General features: G+C 39.3%; 1 protein-coding gene across 2 annotated transcripts in view; it reads left to right on the top strand.

Annotated features, from left to right (window-relative positions):
• The first annotated feature begins 5289 nt into the window (after positions 1-5289).
• The window catches only part of tbl1xr1a (TBL1X/Y related 1a), a 48291-nt gene continuing 34184 nt past the window's right edge, over positions 5290-19396 (top strand). The window contains exon 1 of one of the 2 annotated variants that reach the window (XM_086283705.1): positions 5290-5746. The gene's annotated coding sequence lies outside the window, so the exon portion shown is untranslated. The remainder of the gene's footprint in view (positions 5747-19396) is intronic. The other variant, XM_086283704.1, reaches the window with a different exon arrangement.

A 19396-nucleotide genomic window follows, 5' to 3' on the forward strand; every position in this document is an offset into this window, starting at 1 on the left:
AGAGGGCGGGGAGAAACGAGACAATGGAAGGTGAGAACACAAACGTGAAACCAATGCAAACATCTGTACACAAGGTTACAGTTACACAAACATGGAACATAAGCCTATTGCCTCTTTTCCACCAGCATGGTGCGGGTGTAAAGCCAGTTCTGCCTCAGTTCTTTTTAAGAACCAGTCCACATTTTCACTGGTCTGAGAACCAAAATGATGTCTAGAACTTAGTAGCAGAAGTTGAAGTCATTTCTATGGGAAGAAAATAATTGTGAATCTGTGGGATCCATATGCTTATCATTCTTGAAATCCTTTTGGTAGCTCCTCCCACATTCACTACGTTTCGGGGCACTGAAGGACACCTTACAAGCAATTGAATACCAAAATCACAGTATGCATAAAATAAGTCAATAAAGTATAGAATTAAAAAAAAAACAGCATCAAATAGAATAGGCAAGCTTAAAAAGATGTCTTTTAAGACTGACTTTAAAGACGGAGAAGAAATCAATATTGTAAATGTGATGCGGGGGAGAGATCCAAAGACAAGTGGCCAATCAGATGGAAGTGCTAAAGCCTATGATGGCAAGCGGGTAGTATAATGAGAGTAAGATAAGAGGAGGATCTCAGAGTATGGAAAGGAGTGGCAATGTGCAGAAGATCAAAGAGATATGAAGGTGTGAGAGTATGGAAAGACTTGAAAGGAAACGAGTAATATGTTCTAGGGAATGGCTTCTAGTAACATTATGAGCAGCTACATTTTGCTCAGAGTGAGGAATTTGCAGAGTTCTCATCTGACTCTGCAGCTCCTCTTTAATTTTTTGTATTTTAGTTTCTTTTAGCTGGTTTAATTCAGCATAATAAGTCTAAAAACTTCTAACAGGCTCACAAAAAAGCACAGGTTTATTGACTAACTAGCTACAGCCCTGTCTCCTTGATGCCTTCCTATGCATCAAAAACGCCAGTAGATTTTAAAATGAAATGTAAATACAAGCAGATTAAGATTCCCTTTAACAAGTCAGGAAACATGAATAAATGTGTGGCTTTGTATTGTCTCAACACCAATATCTTAACATGTTATGGCCAATGATTATGTAGCACCTAAATGTTATTGACATGTTTTAGTTGTATATACAGGCAAGTTCTAGCAAACAGGGTCACTGTTGAGTAAAGTGAAGCTTTCATCATTTAAACAAAGACCTGAATCATATTATAAAGCCAAGGGAAGCTTGAGCTTATAATAATAGCTGGTTTTAGAACAAATATTTGCTGTAGCAGCTAAAAGCCAATAAAATCCATACCAACTATTATGTTGCCAGAGGTAAACCTATTAAAGAGACAGAATGGAAAGACACATGATCAGTGTCAGGTGTCCTGTTCCCAGTCTGGGAAGCATTTACCTGCAGGTCTATTTGAGGTGTATGTCCAATTAGACCTGATAGAAGCCCCAAAAAACTGGGAGGAAAGAGATGTCTTGATATTTAACTTCATTAAAGGAGACATGACTAAAAAAGTGCATTAGGAGTGGAGTGTAATTCACCATTTTCCAGCTGAGAGTTGGAGTGATGTCAGGAGTAAAAAAAAAGAAAAGAAAAAGAAATTGATCAAAAACCTTTTTGAAGCTGGATTTGGGATGAAAAGAACTACACATTCAGACTCTCTCAGACTTACAGTTGCAATGGCAACTAGGCTTTCAATCCTCCCTGGCACAGCTAATGATGCTTTATATATACACATATAAGACATTCTTGCAGGTTAAGCTACTTCCCTTTTTTTTTTTGGGTTAACGAGCACTGAAAATAAAGTTCATACCACAGCAGAGATTTTCTAAAGCATCTTTTTTCAAAGGATTATTCCAGTGTCACTAGGTGTAACTCACACTGTTCCACTCCAGGTAATTCCTTTTGCTGTTGTAGCTGAGCTGCCATCGAACACAGTGAATGACAGAAATTCCATGTTATATGTTGGTAGGGACAAATATTAAATGGGACATTGGTGGTATTGCTTTGTTCACATCTGCTATACCTCTCCTACTCATTGCTGCAGTTCATAACACAATAAATTCAATCTACATGCAACACTCTGTCAATGCTAAACATCAGGGCGGAAGTATGCATGCACAGATCACACAGTTATTAATAACCTAACAGTGGAGCTGCTCTACTTGAAGACACATCAACACGTGGATTTTTATTTTTTAAATACTGGCATCAATTTGGTGGAAGCTTTCATTTTCACCAGCGTTCACTTCAGCTCCATTCTGCGCTCCTCGGAGTTCAAGGACACAGTCATTATTGAACACCTTTTTGTACAGGGAGGTTTGCTAAAGTTTCTTCCTCTACATGCAGCTTTTGTCAAGACTGCTTAAGCTTGCATGAAGAGAGGAGGTTTCGTAGCTTTTCAACTCACTCCGTGGAATATGTTCTTAAGAATGCTGTCAGGCTGTATGTACTGCATTCACACCTCACTGAGGTCCCATCACTATGTGAGCCAGGCCGCCTCGAAGCATCATTTTATCTGATCACCTTGCAACCACAATTCCTCTTGTGCGCATTTCCATATGCGCTGACACATGCTTTTCTTTCTATCTGAAGCCACTAAATAGATTTCAGCACTTTAATTTGATTACTTTTCGTACTGTGACATGTCAAAATGTCTGCTGGTTGTTTACACTATTTACACTACTTGTTGTGTTTCTGTCACCCCAACTGTTGTTGTTGTTTCGCATAAAACATAAAGGTATTAAAGTGGTGCTTACATGCTTCCTCAAATTTTGACAAGAAGGTAAATATGAGCATATTTATAGAACAATTTTTTTAACTGCCCATGAATGCAAGAGCTCTGACAGCCTAATCATTTTCAAATAAGATCCATTGAATTCTCAGGCTACACCCACTGTGGAAAATATACTTATACACAACAGAAAATGCACAAAGCTATATGACAGGGGTGTAAAGTAGGACAAAGCCATGCTTACCTCTTCTGTTGCCATTTGTTCACTGGTCACAGGCTAGACCACCCCAGTCTTAGCATATCTGATCTTCATTTTGATCCCAACTAAAGTTTTATGACTGTACCTGCCATGTTTGTAGTGGAATTTCTGCACGCGGACATGCATAAACATCTGGCTAAATACTCAAAAACCTCTTTGTGATAGTTCAATTACAGTAGGCTTTAAAAAAAAGCTTGTTTTCTGCTTCTTCACATTCACATGAAAACAAGTTTTAACAGATTATGTAAAAAGGGAACAAGGAAATAAGCTCTAAAAAATATGTTGAAGATGACGTTGCCAGACGTCTAGACAATGTTGAGGCTTGTTTAAAAACTGAATGATGATGATAAGCTGTCTTAGGTTGTTGAAAGGTTTTCTAGAAGAATCCCTGAATTCCTGTAGCATGAATACCATACTTTCATAACTCACTCATTAGAAGTGGTGGTGGTTGGGTGCTTACTGTAGAAGGCACAGAGAAGAAGAAAACACTGAGGCAGAGTACTGCATAGAGATAATGTGATGTGGTTTTCCAGAAAGCCATTACCCTAATAGTGGTCTGCTTTGCCCCCGTGGTACTCACTTCACAGTTTGCCACAGTGGAGCTGTTTCTAAATCATTGTACCCCCCTGATTTGTTCAGCCGCTATGGGGCAGAGATGCCGTGATGTACCACTGGTGGGATAGCTTCATTTCCTCCTAAAACAAATACAAGAAAAGTCATCAAAGTCTTCAAGGGAGAACAGTGTGAAAATAATTGCACCATCAGACTTGCAGGGCCCCTCTTGTACTACAAAACTCTCCAGGCATGTGAAAGGGAGGGTGAAGAAAAAACACTGACGTTCCCCCTCACCCTGTATAAAGGTCATTACCCATCCCCCACTCTTCTTGTTATAGCCACACTAAAGCTCACACTACACAGCACCCCAGGGCTTTCTGTCTGTGTGTCTCTTTGTCTCAGCTGAGCCTTATCTGTGTGCGTGTGTGCATGCTGATGAGCATATGCTTTGGGGTAATACATACATGAGTTGCTGTCTGTTTTTCACAGTTTATGTCTGCAGAATACACATCAGTTTGCGTCTGCTCATGCCTCTCCTTATAGGATGAATTTACATGAGAAAGCCACCACCACACACTTCTCTGTCACCTCATGAATGCGACTGTGAACACATGTGGTCACATAACACTGTTCACCTCAGTACGTCTATGTATTATCCTGAATAATACTTGATGTTGCGTTAAAAATAATGGGGTGAAATTAATAAATGTTACCAGCTGTATTTGTTATCATGTGGGCTGCTTGTTGTGTGATTTATTCAGTTTTCTTCTTACATCACAAAATCATTATATAGGAAGTAAACAACAAGCATTTTTAAATTACCTGTTAAATTAATTTACTTTGTGGTTTATGTGGGAAGTTATTTTCAACTGCAGGGTTTTAATATTGTGTGCAATCCCAGTACTGGCCACTAGGATATATTAGCTAAACTCTGTGGGCCGAGCTTAAGTGTCAAAAATTCCACTTCCTGGAATGGCCACTAGAGACCAGAACTGTAGAGACTAGAAGTTTTGATCTTCCTGTAAAACATCTACAGTGGTGCAATTAAAACAAAAATATCTATTTAAATTGTGTTAGGGCTAAAAGTTTTGTTTTTTCCAAATGATACATGTGTATTTGGTGCACTTTCTTGTAGTGGTTCTGCCCAGATCTATTCACACCGTAACAAATAAATTTCCAAGCACGCAGAAGACTGAATGTTGCCTTGTGCTTATTTACATAAAATTTACATCACTCAGATCTAAGCTAACCTTCGCATGGTCATGGACGTGTACATTTTGGTACGCACCAGGGAGTTGATTGTTCATTCACAGCGCGACATTCCTGCACACTCTAGTTCTGTTCTTGTGAGCTATAAATATGTGCATGTGGAGCTGGTGATATTGGTTATATTTACGTTGCCTATCATCAACCGACTCCAATAGCCCTGCTTTTACTAATAATTAAGATAGTTAGCATGTGGTGTGCGAGCCAGCATTGGAAGGCTTAGTTCCAAACAACAAAAGTACATTTTGTTCCTAAAATGTTGCCTGAAAATTTTAATTGTTATCGCATAAAAGAATCGTATTTTTTTTTGACATCGGTTTTTTTTGCATAGTTCCATAAATAACTAAAATGTGAGCTACAGTATATTTTTCATGTGCATAACAGCATGCCTACAGCTACACTCCAAAAATAGCTACGTAGTAATAACAGTCTACTACTGAGCAACATAAACGGATAATTAATTTTAACCTAATATTTCTGAGTTGTTTTTGAGGAGTTACCGCTTACCCCCAGCCTAACTACACCATCCTTCTCCATACTGCGACACCCATTTTGATGTTTATGTGACTGGAGTGTGCTTCCTGCAGAGAGAGGAGCTCAGGCCTAGCTCATTTTCGCCTGGCAGGTCAGATGCTCTGTGTTTCAGTCTGAAGCCGTTGGCTGCTACTGAACCGTTTGGCTCTTTTCTCTACTAGCGAGCAAACCTACAATCTAGACCCAACTGTACATCCAGCTCATTTTTAAGGGGATTTATCACTATATATGCCCGTGTTTCCAAAACACATCGGTCATTGGGGATTCCTAGCCCCGCTTGGCCGGGTCTGAAGGCAGTTATAACGCTTTTTTCGAGGTGTAATTAGAGCTAGAAAACAACGGTGGTGGAGGAGATTCCATATTAGGAGCACAGAGGAGAAGGCACCCCCCTTGTGTGATTTGGAGCTTTTGGTGAGTGTTTACCGTCTTTCCGCTTGATTATTGCCGTTATAAATGATAACCTCGCGTAGATCGATCACGCGTGGCTGTGAACGCGAGGTTTCGCCGGGTTATTGCGCTGTTTCGGACGTTTATTTTTATAATTTTTCTCGAGTGTGGGGGATGGGCAGCCTCAGCGCGTGAGTAGGCGCGCGCGTGTCGTGTGCATGTGTTCGAAAGCAGTTCTCGCGCGTGGTTTGTGTTTGTGAGCGCGCCCTTCCTTCCTGCAACTCCTACTAGCTTTGAATTAAAACCAGTGTAATATATTTTTTGTATTATTTAAACCCAAGTCATTAGAATATACATTTCTAAGATAATTTATATTGGATTCAACCCACAATAAATTAGATTGAATATGACATCAAACTTTTTACTTTGTCACTTAAGTTTTATTATTGTGAAGTAACTATTTTCGCCAGTTATGGTTTAATTTATTCTGTTTTCTCTTACTTAACTTGGACAATTTGTGTGTTTCAACGCACTTTGTACTTGTTAAATAACGCAGTGTGTCTATAAAACCATGAAGGGTTATGAATCAAAACTGAAACTGTTTGAGCCCAGTTAGCAGTTGTGCCAGTCTGTTGTGTTGTGCTTTACAGGCTCTTGTTTATTTTTTTGTCTGTAGCATACCTTGGATTCATAATTGTGACAAAGTTCAGGTCATAGTATTTCATCATGTTATTTACTTTGTTACCTTTGTGCCACTTTGATTGAAAGCTTATTACAGAGCTGTGGAGCTGGTTGTTCCAAAGCCATGGACGATATGGGGGAGGGTCGAATACACACAGACAGACAGACAGACAGACACACACACACACACACACACACACACACACACACACACACACACAGGAGGGCCACTTGCCAACCTTGCAAAGCTCAACTCAATGACACAATGTACCAGTCCCAGATAAGCCTTCACTATCTAGCAAGGAAAAGGCTGGCAATAGAGACTGTTTAGCCTCAGTTACATTTCACAGGCTAACTGGGTTAAGATATTTGTAGGCTTTAATATATATCGATATTTTTAAATTCATTTGTCATTATTTTTTTAATTGACCTGGTCCTTTCATGGGATTTTAGTTCTTTAAACATTGTAACGAATATTTAAAGTATGTTATGTAACACACACAGTCTTGAGTCCAGTATTCACACATAAACTCGGGCTTAAGCAGCCCTCATTTTATTAAGGGCAGCTCTTATTGGGTTTCATAGCTGATAATTATCAACTCTTTGAAGCCAAGGACCAACCACACCATAAAACATGTCATCTCAGGTCATTGCTTTTTTTTGTCTTTGTGGGTTTTAAGGTCAGGCAAGGTGTCTGTGCTTCATATTCACAGTGCGTAAGAGTTTAAAATTGCCTACAGGGCATACTCTGCTACATGTGCTGCAGACAATGCAGAGAGTTAAATAAAGTGACGCAGAAACAGATATATTCCGATAGGCTAATATGGGCTGTTAGCATCAGCTGAAACATATACTTGTGTCCTTATTCACGTGCATCTACAGCGTTTACCACCCTTAGGGCTATCCATACAGTAAGTGTGCTCCAGAAGAATAAACTTGAGGTTTGCTCTATGTGTCAGCTATTTAATGTGTCTCCTGTTTTTGTGACCAGGAGGTCACCATTTATGAATGCATGAGAGCTGATTTTTAGATGTCAGTATAATCCTAACTGAAAGTGCTGGATCGGATATCGGGAGCAACCTGCCGATCTGTTAGCTTATCTGTTCTTTTCAGTTCAGTTCTAGTGGAGAACTAACGTGGCATAGATGAAGCTAACAGCAACGGGTGAGCTGTTCTGAGGTATTTCACACTGTGGTCAAGTTAGTTTACAAGTTCAAGGCTCGTTTACAAGGCTTTTTTATTTACTTTCACTCTCGTTATATCTGTTGTTATGGGTTCATCCCCAGAAATGACAATGACACAAAGCCAGTTGTGTGACCTCACAGTTATTCAGTATTTTTTTCTTTAATCAGGAATCATTGACGACTACAAAGTCTGCTATCTAATCTCACATTGTTGGGCTGGATATGCATATGTCAGCAGTGAGCTCTCTGTCAGTTTTTATGGTGTCATAGTGCAATTTTTGACTGCTATTAAGCAACACATCCTTTGTTTGTCCTAGTGCACAGATGACTAGGGCTGCTCAATTAATCGAATTTTAATCACGATTACGATCTGGGCTTTCAACGATCATTAAAAATGACTGAGCCGATTATTAGCCCCTCCCTAATTTATCCGCGACACCTTAAAGGCCGGTCCGTGAAAATATTGTCGGGCATAAACCGGCCCGTGGCGCAAAAAAGGTTGGAGACCGCTGATTAAGAGGACCCGAGGGAAGCTCGGAAAGCTAAGCAGAAGTTATTTGGAGAGTGACTGCCGTTGGTTGAAAAGAGAGTTTAAAAAAAAACAAACTTCAGTGGTGTTGCACACTATTTTATATTATTTTTTTAAAGTCATTGTTAACCCTTTAAAGCCGGTCAGAGCAGCACGCTCTGTTTTGCGTAACTATTTTTAAATCCCTGTAGAACCTGAACCGTGTAAGCTAGCGCAATAATTTGTTTTGCATATGAAACCGGAGGAGTTGTACTTACATCTGATGCCATCAGCTTGTCCTCGGTCACGGTTTCCTTCCACATATAGCTTTGCAAAAATTGCATAAAAAGCGCTTGCAGGAACAAAAACATAATATTCCAGAAACACGCTTTGCCGTTCCTATCAGCTGTTCGTAACACTTCCCACAGTGAAATGATGCACATGCTGTTTTCTTTGCAAATCTGCATCATAGGATTGTTTTTTGTTTTTCCTGCAGTATATAAAAATTGCTGTATCTCCAAAATAAAACTATGAAGACACTCAAAATAAATTTCCTGTTGTTGTAAACTATTTTTTGCAACTTTATTGTATTTAAAGTTTTGAGGGATAAGCCTCTTAAATTTCTCCAAGTAGAAATATATGTAAACAAAACAAAAGCGATTTTCAATTTTTTTTGTAGTTTATTGCACTTTTTTGCAATTTATGTAATTACTATGGACTTAATGCATACATATCATTAAAATATGGGCTATAACAGTTGTATTGATGTATAGCAACTTGAAATGCTCCCACAAATGGCACTACAGCATGTAAAAAAAATAATATAAGCTCTGGTGGACTTGGTTCTATAGTAGGTCTTAAAGGGTTAAATAAATATCGTCAAATAATCGTGATCTCAATTTCAGTGAAAATAATTGTGATTATCATTTTTGCCATAATCGAGCAGCCCTACAGATGACTATAATGGGGAAATTATGGTTTAGCAGTGGTAGCATGTTCGCAGTCAGGTGGCAGCTACATACTGCCCATCTACCTACAGAGACGTACCATACATAGTACTATAAATGAAAAATCAGTGTGTCACCCGACAAGACAGTGACAGCTATTTTTACAGCTATAACTATCAAATCTATAAACGTGAAGATATAGATACTAAAATTGTGCTACTGTATGTCTCTTTCAGCTCAGCGTATAAAGACAAATCACTTTGTCCTGTACAGTAGCTTGGTGTGACTTTTACTCTCTGTGGAAGTGTCACTGTTGAGTTCACAGCAATCTCAGATATGCGCTTTTATCTTGGTTTATGTGCTGTTATGATCAGAGCTACTCCTCTTTCCTCTGGTTGTATCAGTTCAGTTGTGTTTTTAAAGAACTGAACCACACAACAAGAGAAACCCACCAAAACCTAAAGCTTTGTGTTGATCGTTAAAATTGGGATCACCGCTGAACATGTTATGTGGGTTTTTTGGTTAAAAAAAGACAAAAGAAAGAAGAGCTCATACACAGCATGTGCTGGCCTCCCCTCTGCTCCTTTTTTGCACCCGTTGTAGTGTTTTGCATCGTAAGTCACACCTGAATAGACTCTGAACAGACATCCACAGAGATTAAAATAATAATCCTGCATGTAGGTAGGAGATGGAATGGGAAGGAAACTGATCTTTGAAAGGCTCATAATGTCTGAATCACCTATTTTTACTGTATTTATAGATGTTTAAAATATAGTTCTGTCTCACGTCTAGAACGCATACAAACACACAAGTGTAAATTGGAGCTTAACAGAAATGATGCTAGTTTCTGTACTGTGTCTATTTTGTGTTTCACCATGTGCGTGTCTGCTCTCTCCAAAGATGTAGAAGCACTTTTTCCTCTGTATACATAAAACATGCTTTTTTTAATGCTGCAATGATCCTCTCGAACTAAGACAGTGAGAAACATTGTCTTCAGAAACATTGCCCTCATTGTTTACCCTCATGCAAACGTGACGCATATTGTCTTCAGCAGAAATCCGCATCTATAAATACTTAACCTGAAATTGGCAACTTTGCAGTGGTAAAGCAATTAAAGCAATCTTCTTTGTAGTCTGATTGTCCTTTTGCCTCCCTGTAAAGTTGCCAGTGTCCAGCCAACTGTAGGTTGCCCAAAAACAAGTGAAAGAGAAAGAGTGGGGAGTTTATTTGCCACTTCTAGCTTGAAGAGAATGAACATAGTCTATATCAGGGAGCGGGAGAGGTTCCCTGCTGTAATTAGTGAACATAAGTGTGACCATTAGTGGATGATGAGGGATCGGTGTAGAAGCTCCACATATTCACATTAATTTCACAGAGGACAAAGTTGTGAGCATGAACTTGTTTGTGTGTGTGTGTGCCTGCGCTCTCTCACACACAGGGATGGTATAATAGGTGGAAGTCCCGTTATGAAGCCTCAGGGTGAGCTGTGTGTGTGGAAGCCAAAAGTGAGGAGCGGCTGGCGGATCAGACTGTGAAACTGCACTCTTTGGCTACCAACTTGCAGTTGAGAAGTTGTTAGATAATGAGTATGTCCAGGATAATCTTCATTTCTGAGTAACTGTAATTTACACAATGAACTTAATGTTTTATTCAGTAGGACTCAGACGTAGCGCTTGAGGCCATAAAGTCATCAGGATAGTGTTTACTGAGCTGAGGGATTTGAGGGATCGAACTTCTGTATAACTTAGTCTTTTTGCAACCACAAGGGTCGCTAGAAGGATTGCAGTTAATCAGTAGAATGTAAGTTTAAAGCAGTTCAGCATCTTTTATGTCCATGGTGTGGATGCGCCCACATATGCCCGTGATGTAAGAGGTGGGTGACATTCACATCAACATGAAGCTTTACATTGGAAGATTAGGTTTAATATTTTAATGATAATATTAATGTACTGCATTAAAGGGGGGAATGAGCTACAATTGGCTTGCTTGGTATTATCCAGCAGCTCAACACTATTGGCTTTTTCCCTACAAAAATGTCAAACCATCAGGGAGGTTTTGGCATTTAACTACAGGAAAACCACCAGAACTGTCATTTATAAAATACCTTTAAGCAGTGTATAATTTATTGTGGGGTTTAAATTACATTTTTGTGAAATGGTCATAGAATAACAGGAAAATGCCTAAATGTGTGTCAGCTACAGTAACAAAGACTCTTTGTCTTAACTATATGTGGACCAAGGAGTGTTTAAACCAGGAAAAACATTGCCTGTTGGTAACTGTGAAACTTGAAACGGCAACATGATGGAGGTTGTGTCGTGTTTTTCTACTTTCACATTTCCTTTCACGCTACCACTATTTATCGATGAGGTAATATAGCTTCTAAAACACGCACTAGAAGAAGCTAGAATGATCTTTAAAACATTATCTTAACTGATAACATGCTTAACTTTGGATTCATCAGTACTTGAGTTTTTTGATAGATTAGCTATGGCATGATAGAAAGCTTTGGGGGCAGGGATAGCTCAGTAGGTAGAGTGGTCGCCCCATGATCGGAAGGTTGGGGGTTCGAATCCACTGAACAGCTACCCTGAGGTACCCCTGTGCAAGGTACCGTCCCTACACACTGCTCCCTGGGCGCCTGCTTAGTGGCTGCCCACTGCTTCACTGCATTTGAATGGGTCAAATGCAGAGAAAAACAAGTAATTTTGCCACGGGGATCAAATAAGTATACATTATTATTATTATTATTGTTTGAGTGGCTGTAATCAACTTCCTGTAAATTTTACAATTTCCTGAGCTGAAGCACAACATTTCAGTAAACAGGCAGAGATGTGTCGAAATCCCGTTGGACTGTGACAGCTAATTGCCTTGGTAACTGTTTCTAAGCTGCCAAGGTTGTTGAACATTCACATACTGGTTCATTTCTCTGATTGTCTTGTGAGCACGACGTTTATGACTGACCCTATTGTGTCTAACACCAGAGTATAAAATAGGACAACAAAGGAAAGCTTCAAGTTCAAGTCGTGATCTTTGAAATATTGTGTGGATGTTTTTAATATGGACTGAATTTGCCTGTTTGTCATTGATATAGTAGAGCACATGCTGAGCATAGGACAGAAGAATGAGGTTTTGCTACAGAGCAGGCAGCTGAGTCATGTTATCTACGCAGGACACATTTATTGCTTGGCCTTAATAAATCACAGAGGAAGCGTGGTGGTGGAGTAGTACAGTTATGTAACCAGTGCCCGTCATCAGTGTTGTGAATTGAAAAGGGAAAGACAAAATGGACTAAAGTGCAGTGAGTGAAAATGTCTTCCTTGGTTAGATAATGGCCTGACACGAGATGGAGAGACGCACAAATATGGAACTACCCTGGATCGTGTACATACCTGCCATAACTAAACAATAAGTAGGTCTTATTTCCTCAATGAGTACAGGGTTTGTGTGTATAATTTCTGGGATGTCGGAAACGTAATTTTAATTGACTTGATTGAATTGACCTGGAAATTTACCACAGATAGTTGTTGTATAACATAAGGGGCTTTACGTAAATTAGATCAGTACGTCACTAAAACTGTGAGTTAAACACAGATAAATACAAGATTTGGGTGGTCTATAAATAATGTTGGACAGTAACAATTAGTTTATGCTTTTAACATGATGCATCACGGCCATAAAAGTTCATTATTTACTTCTTTGACTGTTGGGTTCAAAAGGACTTGAGCTGTTAATGGTGTGACATTAACCTCAGCTCAGTCATCCACTGAGTGCTGCTGTCAGCAACATCCTGTGGCATTGCCGGTCATATATGTTTGTCATTCTTGAATGGCGTCAGAAAAAAGAAGATTCAGTGAAAGTTACCATGGTGATAATAGCGGGTTAAAATGATAGCGATCTTTGTGGCATTAAAACCTCTGGCTTTAGGGTCAACATATGTCAGATTTTCCCCCATTTCCAGTTCACGTGCTCGTATAGACAGCTCACTGTAGAGGGAAACGAGGAGTATCACCATGGCTACAGTCCAAGATGGCAAACCTGGATGAGAGACTCTCTGGAGAGGCAGCTGAACATGTTGCTCAGATATTTGTCACAATTGTGTAAAGTCGTAACATTGTTCTTTTGTTCTATTAACACTTAAAAACGTTGTTGTGGATGTGGAAATAAAGATTTACAGTAACACTGTGCTATTTACATACTTGAGGTAATTTAGTACCTTTGTGCTTGTGGCACAAAAAACAAATGAATAACACAAAACTTCCTGCTTGTTAGAGCTGACAGGGTAACAAAGGAAATGGGCCTTTGTGTAATGTAATTTGATTCTAAGTGGAGTTTTTCTCCTTTGGCAGGCTTGTGTTTTGTATGGTATTTGATCTGATCACAGAAATTATCCTCCAATACAGTGGTTAGCTATATTTACCAAATAGTTCAAACCTGTTATTTAATTGGTTTAAATTGTAAGTTTGAAGGTCCAGGAGTTAGGTGTGCTTATTATCTTTGAGAACTGTATTCAAAACGCTCTCTCTCTCTCACACACACAGTCATGCTACATGCGCATCCACGCAGATCTGCACCCCCCACACACACACACACACACACACACACACACACACACACACACACACACACACACACACACACAGTTGACAGCAGTCACATGGTGTGTGTGGCAACCTCAGGGGTCAAGTTCAACATTGTGAAGAATGCTTGGTGCTCAGCGGCCCCTCCCCCTCTTTACTCAAAAGGCTTTGAAGTTTACAGGCCTGCAGCTCCCTTTCCCCTCTGCTGCAGTGACCCAGGGTGATTATGTATGGCCTGCAGCTTCCGTCCAAACTCTGGGGAAAGTCCCAATCCACAATTTCATTTACCTCATGAGTAGGACTGCTGGATCTTGTGATATATTCCAGTAGAGTATGATATGACTAATAATACCCTGTTAGTAATGAACTATTCCACTGTGCTGTTTATGACGAAAGATTGGGATTTTATAATTTTATGTTTTGTTAGTTTGGAATGTACTGCATGCTCTAACAAAAACTAGAGATCAGTAATAACATGGTGGCTGCTTGACATCGAAAAAGAAAGTAACTTTTAGTTTGTATTTAGGCAAACAAGAAAGAGTTTTTATACCTCTTAATGAGACCTTGATTTTCTTCTAATAGTACCTTCTCCATATGAGATTGTCCTAGCTGAACTTAGGCCTAAGCACAATCTGACTTCATGTTGCAACAATACTGATAAAAATTGCTTACTGTGTTTTAAAAAACTGCATGAAAGTCTTATGCCTTAGTGCATGTTACAGACCACAATTTAGCACCACCTTTGTTTTGAGAACAAGAGCAAGACGACATCTACAACCAGGGCTTCTGTGTAACACAACAAAAAGAAAAGGAGGCACTGCCGCCAGTGGTGCTTTAGATATAAATAATTTATTGTACTGGAATCTCTGAGTCCACTGAAGTGGCAAAATAAAACAACAAAAGATGCCCACTATCATTAAACGGAGACCTATCGTTGAATTCATTCCGTTTTGATGTGCGGAAAAATTGTGCTTTGATTGATTTTTCCATATGTGCCAGTATCATTTCAAAATTGTATTTAATATCAGATTCAGTTATTTTATTTACAGCTACTTAAATTTTCTTTCTGTTAAAACAGCATTGAAGAATCAGTACACATGCCAGCTGCAGTTTCTTGTAAATTGTGCAAACAGATGTCTGTGGCCTTAAGTTCTTGATGCATGGCAAACACAGCCAGCTGGCGGGACAAACACATGGTTTATACTTTTAAGTGAAGGGTATGCAGAGGCTTTCAGGTCTTTTTTTGCTAGACTGATAAGGAATGTGAGCTCAGGGCTGACTATAATTTGGGGAAAAGTATAGAAAGGGTTCCGATCGCAGCTGTGATAAAGTCCTATCTAGGAAATGCAGGAAAGTTATTAGCAGAGCTTTGGTATGTTCACTGTTTCAGTTGAACTTTCACAAAGATTGGTCTATTCCTTGCCATTACAAGTACAACCAGGAAGAGTGCAACACTGAAGTAAGGATAATTTTGGTCTGTTGCAACCTTTAGTTTAGCTGCTGTGGGTCTTTGGATTTGATAGCGAAACTGTTTTGGGAAACAATGAGTTGCTTGAAACTGTGTAGCTTTATATTAATCATTTTAATTACCTAAAGTCTGAAAGTAAACACAAAAATGATCTGGCTGGAGCAGACATGCGCTCGAGTGTTGTTGACTGAAAGTCTAGTAGTTTTTTTTTTTAGATTCTTAGCTGAATCTAAAAGCTCATCTCCAGGAGATATGGTGGAGCATGGCAACAAGAGACATGATGGGCAACATAATGGTAGCTTCATCCATCTTAAATGTTGTAAATCGACTGGTATTCATAAATCCATTTGCTACTCTTACTGAACACTCAAAGCTGTTCTACACGACATGCTGCATTCACCCTATTGAGTCTATTGAGGAGGTGGTCTATCTTTTCTTTTATCTCTTTTTTCCAGCTTAATTTAGAAAGCCTGCCTTCAGAAATTACTGAGTTTATACAGCTAGTGTTAATCTCACGGATTAATCTTCTGCTATAGAGCTGTAGTTGAAAAATGTGGCATTTTTAAAAATTTGGATCTCATCTCTATGAGTTAGCGTGACCCATGTTAGCCATTGCAACTGGTTAAAATATAAAAAAAAAACATGATATGAATGTAATATTGCTAGAATATAAATATCCTACCATTAGTGGCATTAGTTGCTAATTTTACTTGGCGCTTACCAGCTCATTCATCAGCTGACTCATCCAGTGCAATCATATTCATGAAGACATACAGCATGGTCTCTACAACCTGACCCCTCTGACACTGATAGACTCATTCACCTTCCTACCCTAATGTGCTATATTTCAGATACTCATTTATCTTGAATGTTCATTTAGGTTTAATAAATGAGGCTGAGGCCTCCCAGCAGAGATGGCTTTTCTACTTGGCTTCTTGGAGAGCTCTGTCAAACAGCAGGTGCTTTTCTGACAGATCTAACATTAAGACAGTATTTTTGCAAAGGACCAACTCCATGACATGAGCCTCTGATTGAACCACATGGATCCGAAGAGATGTTAAACTGTGAATGGAATGCTCACTTTGCTAATTGGCTCACAGGAACGCCCCAGCACAGCTGCTGTCACAGTGTCAGCAGAAAGAAAAGACAAAGGGCCACTGGGGCATTCCACGCCTTCCAGGTCCCGGGTTAACCCGCCAACACAGGAACGCCACGCCGCAGCTGCACTGTGGGTGCAGATTTTATCATGTTGCAGGAACTGCTTGACTGACTGTTCAGCCTGTTACACTACTTTTTTTTTTTTGGCAAGCGTGTTTGATGTTATCACTGGTGTCGTAGTGAATGCTTAGCATTGCTGGAATCTGAGAAATGAGGTTGGCCTTAATAAAACTGGAGCAAACCGATAGTACAGAAAATTTACAGGTCAGTTTTATACACTGCAGTTTTAATGCTTTTTCACTGCAGCAAAGAGCAAGTTAGTGGATTGTTTCTCAAGTTTTTTTTTTATTATTATTTTTTGTGTGGCTTTCGAACATTAAACACGTTACACCTGCATTAATGGCTATTAATGAATGCCAGATTAAAGCACGATCTGCTTTAAAGGCTCAGTCAAGTAATAAGAGAAATGGAAGTAGTAATGTTCTTTTTTTGTTCATGAGCCAATCATCAACAACTATAAGTCATTGATTTATTACCGTAAAGTGTTTCTATTTGTGTTCATGTGCTTGGGTGTGGCTTGGATTAATATTTTATCTGGTTTGTGTTTGTTTCATCAGTCAAATGCTTCTGGCTCTTATCTGTAAATGGACGTTTTTTTACATTGCTTTGCTTTACTATCTGTAAATGCCATTAGCCTCTCAGGGACTGCAGGAATTTGGCCCATATGGCTAAATTGGGCATATTTATATAATGGAACTTTGTTCTCATGTGTATTAATGTGGATTTTCCCTTTTTGAATCAAATAAACATGAACCCAAGGTCCAGGAACTGGGTTATGATCCAAAGGATGGCTTTAGAGAAATATTACCTCCTTTATTAATGCTGCCTAAATACTTATGATCTGGTTAGCTGCAAAAGCCACGCTTCTCAACACACCAAGGTGAAAAAGTAGCATTAGTGAAACGCGTTCACATGTAAAGATGCCTGATGGATTTATTTGGTGATGAAGCAAGTCTGGCAGAAGTTTTAAAGACTGCACAATAAAAACTTCCCTTTGCTCTGAAACAGAAAATACTGGGCATGTTCAAATCAGGGATTCTGCTTGTGCAGTGCCAGAGTGTCCAATAATACGTAACGATATGAACGGCGACTTACTCTTTCATATCTTCTTATGTGTGCCCTTCTTCGTGCTGAGTGTGTTTTCTTATCTGATGTGTCTTCTGCATAAGCGAAAAACTGCAGACTGCATCATACTTTTGCATCTCCTGTGGTCGACATAGCATGATGATGATTTAATGTAGAATCTTGAAGAAAACAGAACAAAAACAAGGTTTTATTAGCCATGGCTCCATTTGAATTTTTACTTTATTTTTGTTTGTTTGTTTACACTTGTCTTTTTCTAAAAGAGTCGGAGACAGTTTTGATTCGAAGCCAATATATTAAAATATATATTTTTCATTAGGGTGATCATTTTAATCACCAAAAACTACAGCTTAAGCTAGCTTTGGGTTCGGCCTTTAGTGGACATGATGTTAATTTCGGACCAAACAGATATTGTGAAGCAAAGAAGACACAGGGCATATTGAGTAAATCTCATATGTAAGCACATCTCGTCCAGCTGAAGTGATACACTGTGTGGAAGCCTCAGCCACATCTGTTTGGTCCTGGTCTGTCATTAGAGGATCCAAACAGGTATGCTGCCTCAGGCAGAGCAGCTGTAGCAGTGATCATCTTTGAGTATCTTCTCGGGTTAAAACCAGAAAGATGCTCTGAAACATCTCTACAGTGTTTCGTTTTTGCTGCTCACCTGTTGTGGGATTCAGGTATGGAGTAAAATAGAAAATACTGTGACCAAACAGCAGCCCGCTAAGTTGGCCTCCCTGAAATTATTTGTGAGACTAGGAGAAATCCTAAATTGTAAATTCCAACTTTGCTCTTTAACCTTCCATCCATTTTCTTTTCTTCAGATCACTCACTCTGCTCTCTCCTAATTATTTATTGTTATTTTATAGAAGAATTCACTGTATTTTTGTCTGGAGCTGACCAGCACAAATTTAATGACCTTAAATTTGTGCTGCTAACGTCTGAGGTCAAACACTAAACTTATTACGAGTATCCAGATCACGAGGATGTCATTTTACACACACCAGCTTTACTGAAATATGAATTTCCATAATTCCCAAGAGGCCCAAAATGACCCACAGCGTGTCCCAGACTCTAACAAGCTCCCTGTGATTCTGGTTTGCTCTGTCCAGGGTTTGGCCCTCCTCTGTACTTGAGGAGAGAAGGAGAAAGCTGAGGTGTGTTTAAGCCCAGCTAAATGTCATGGGATCCTGTGCTGTGATATATTGCATTGCATTATTATCAGGGATTGTCCGGGCTTAGCATTGTTTTAGTAGTTGATGTTTTTATCTGTGATTCTGGCATAAATCTGAAGGATCTGCAGTTGGTTGAGCTCGTCTCATATGGCCTTGGATCAGACAAAAGAAAACCGATCTCATCACGGATTAGTGGTATTAACAAGGACTTGGGCATATGACCCCTGTTTATGATGCAGCACTGTTGTTGAGTGAAAGGCCTGCGGCCCATTTTTGGGTTATGTTTTTTTTTTTTGCTGTACATGACGTGGATTTCAGAGCATGGTATTGGAGAGAAGGGATATTAAAAGGTTAATAAATGACCTTTGAACTAGGGATGCAACAAAATCAGCAAAAAGAAACAGAAAAGACAGTGGTGGTGGATTTTTTTTTACAGACTGATACTTACATTTTGATCTTAAAATCAGATATTTGGCCAGTCTCTTTTTTTTCTTTTAAATACATGAAAATCCCACCGCCTGTCTCTGCTCCGATCAGGTGGTTGTTGTGTTTGTTGCATTCCAAATGTGTGTTGCTAACGTTGGACAGAGTTCTCTTTTGGACAAACCGTGCTGTGTTAACAGTTGTAAGGTAGTTGAGGGTTTTTTATTTTTTTTAAATTTCCATTTCTTGGCTGTTATGAATGCCGATGCCGATATTTCAGCAAATCACTAATAAATTGATGCAGGTCTAAGAGGTGTGCAGTTAGCAGTTAGGTGTATTTTTTTATGGTGTTAATTAGGGCTGCCACGATCAGTCGACTATTAAAATCGTCGACGCATAGTTTGAAGCTT

Source organism: Aulonocara sp. 'chitande type north' Nkhata Bay, linkage group LG23 (assembly GCF_057382095.1).
Source record: "Aulonocara sp. 'chitande type north' Nkhata Bay isolate Kocher_YH1m ecotype deep benthic linkage group LG23, A_spYH_male_GT1.1, whole genome shotgun sequence".
Classification (NCBI taxonomy): domain Eukaryota; kingdom Metazoa; phylum Chordata; class Actinopteri; order Cichliformes; family Cichlidae; genus Aulonocara; species Aulonocara sp. 'chitande type north' Nkhata Bay.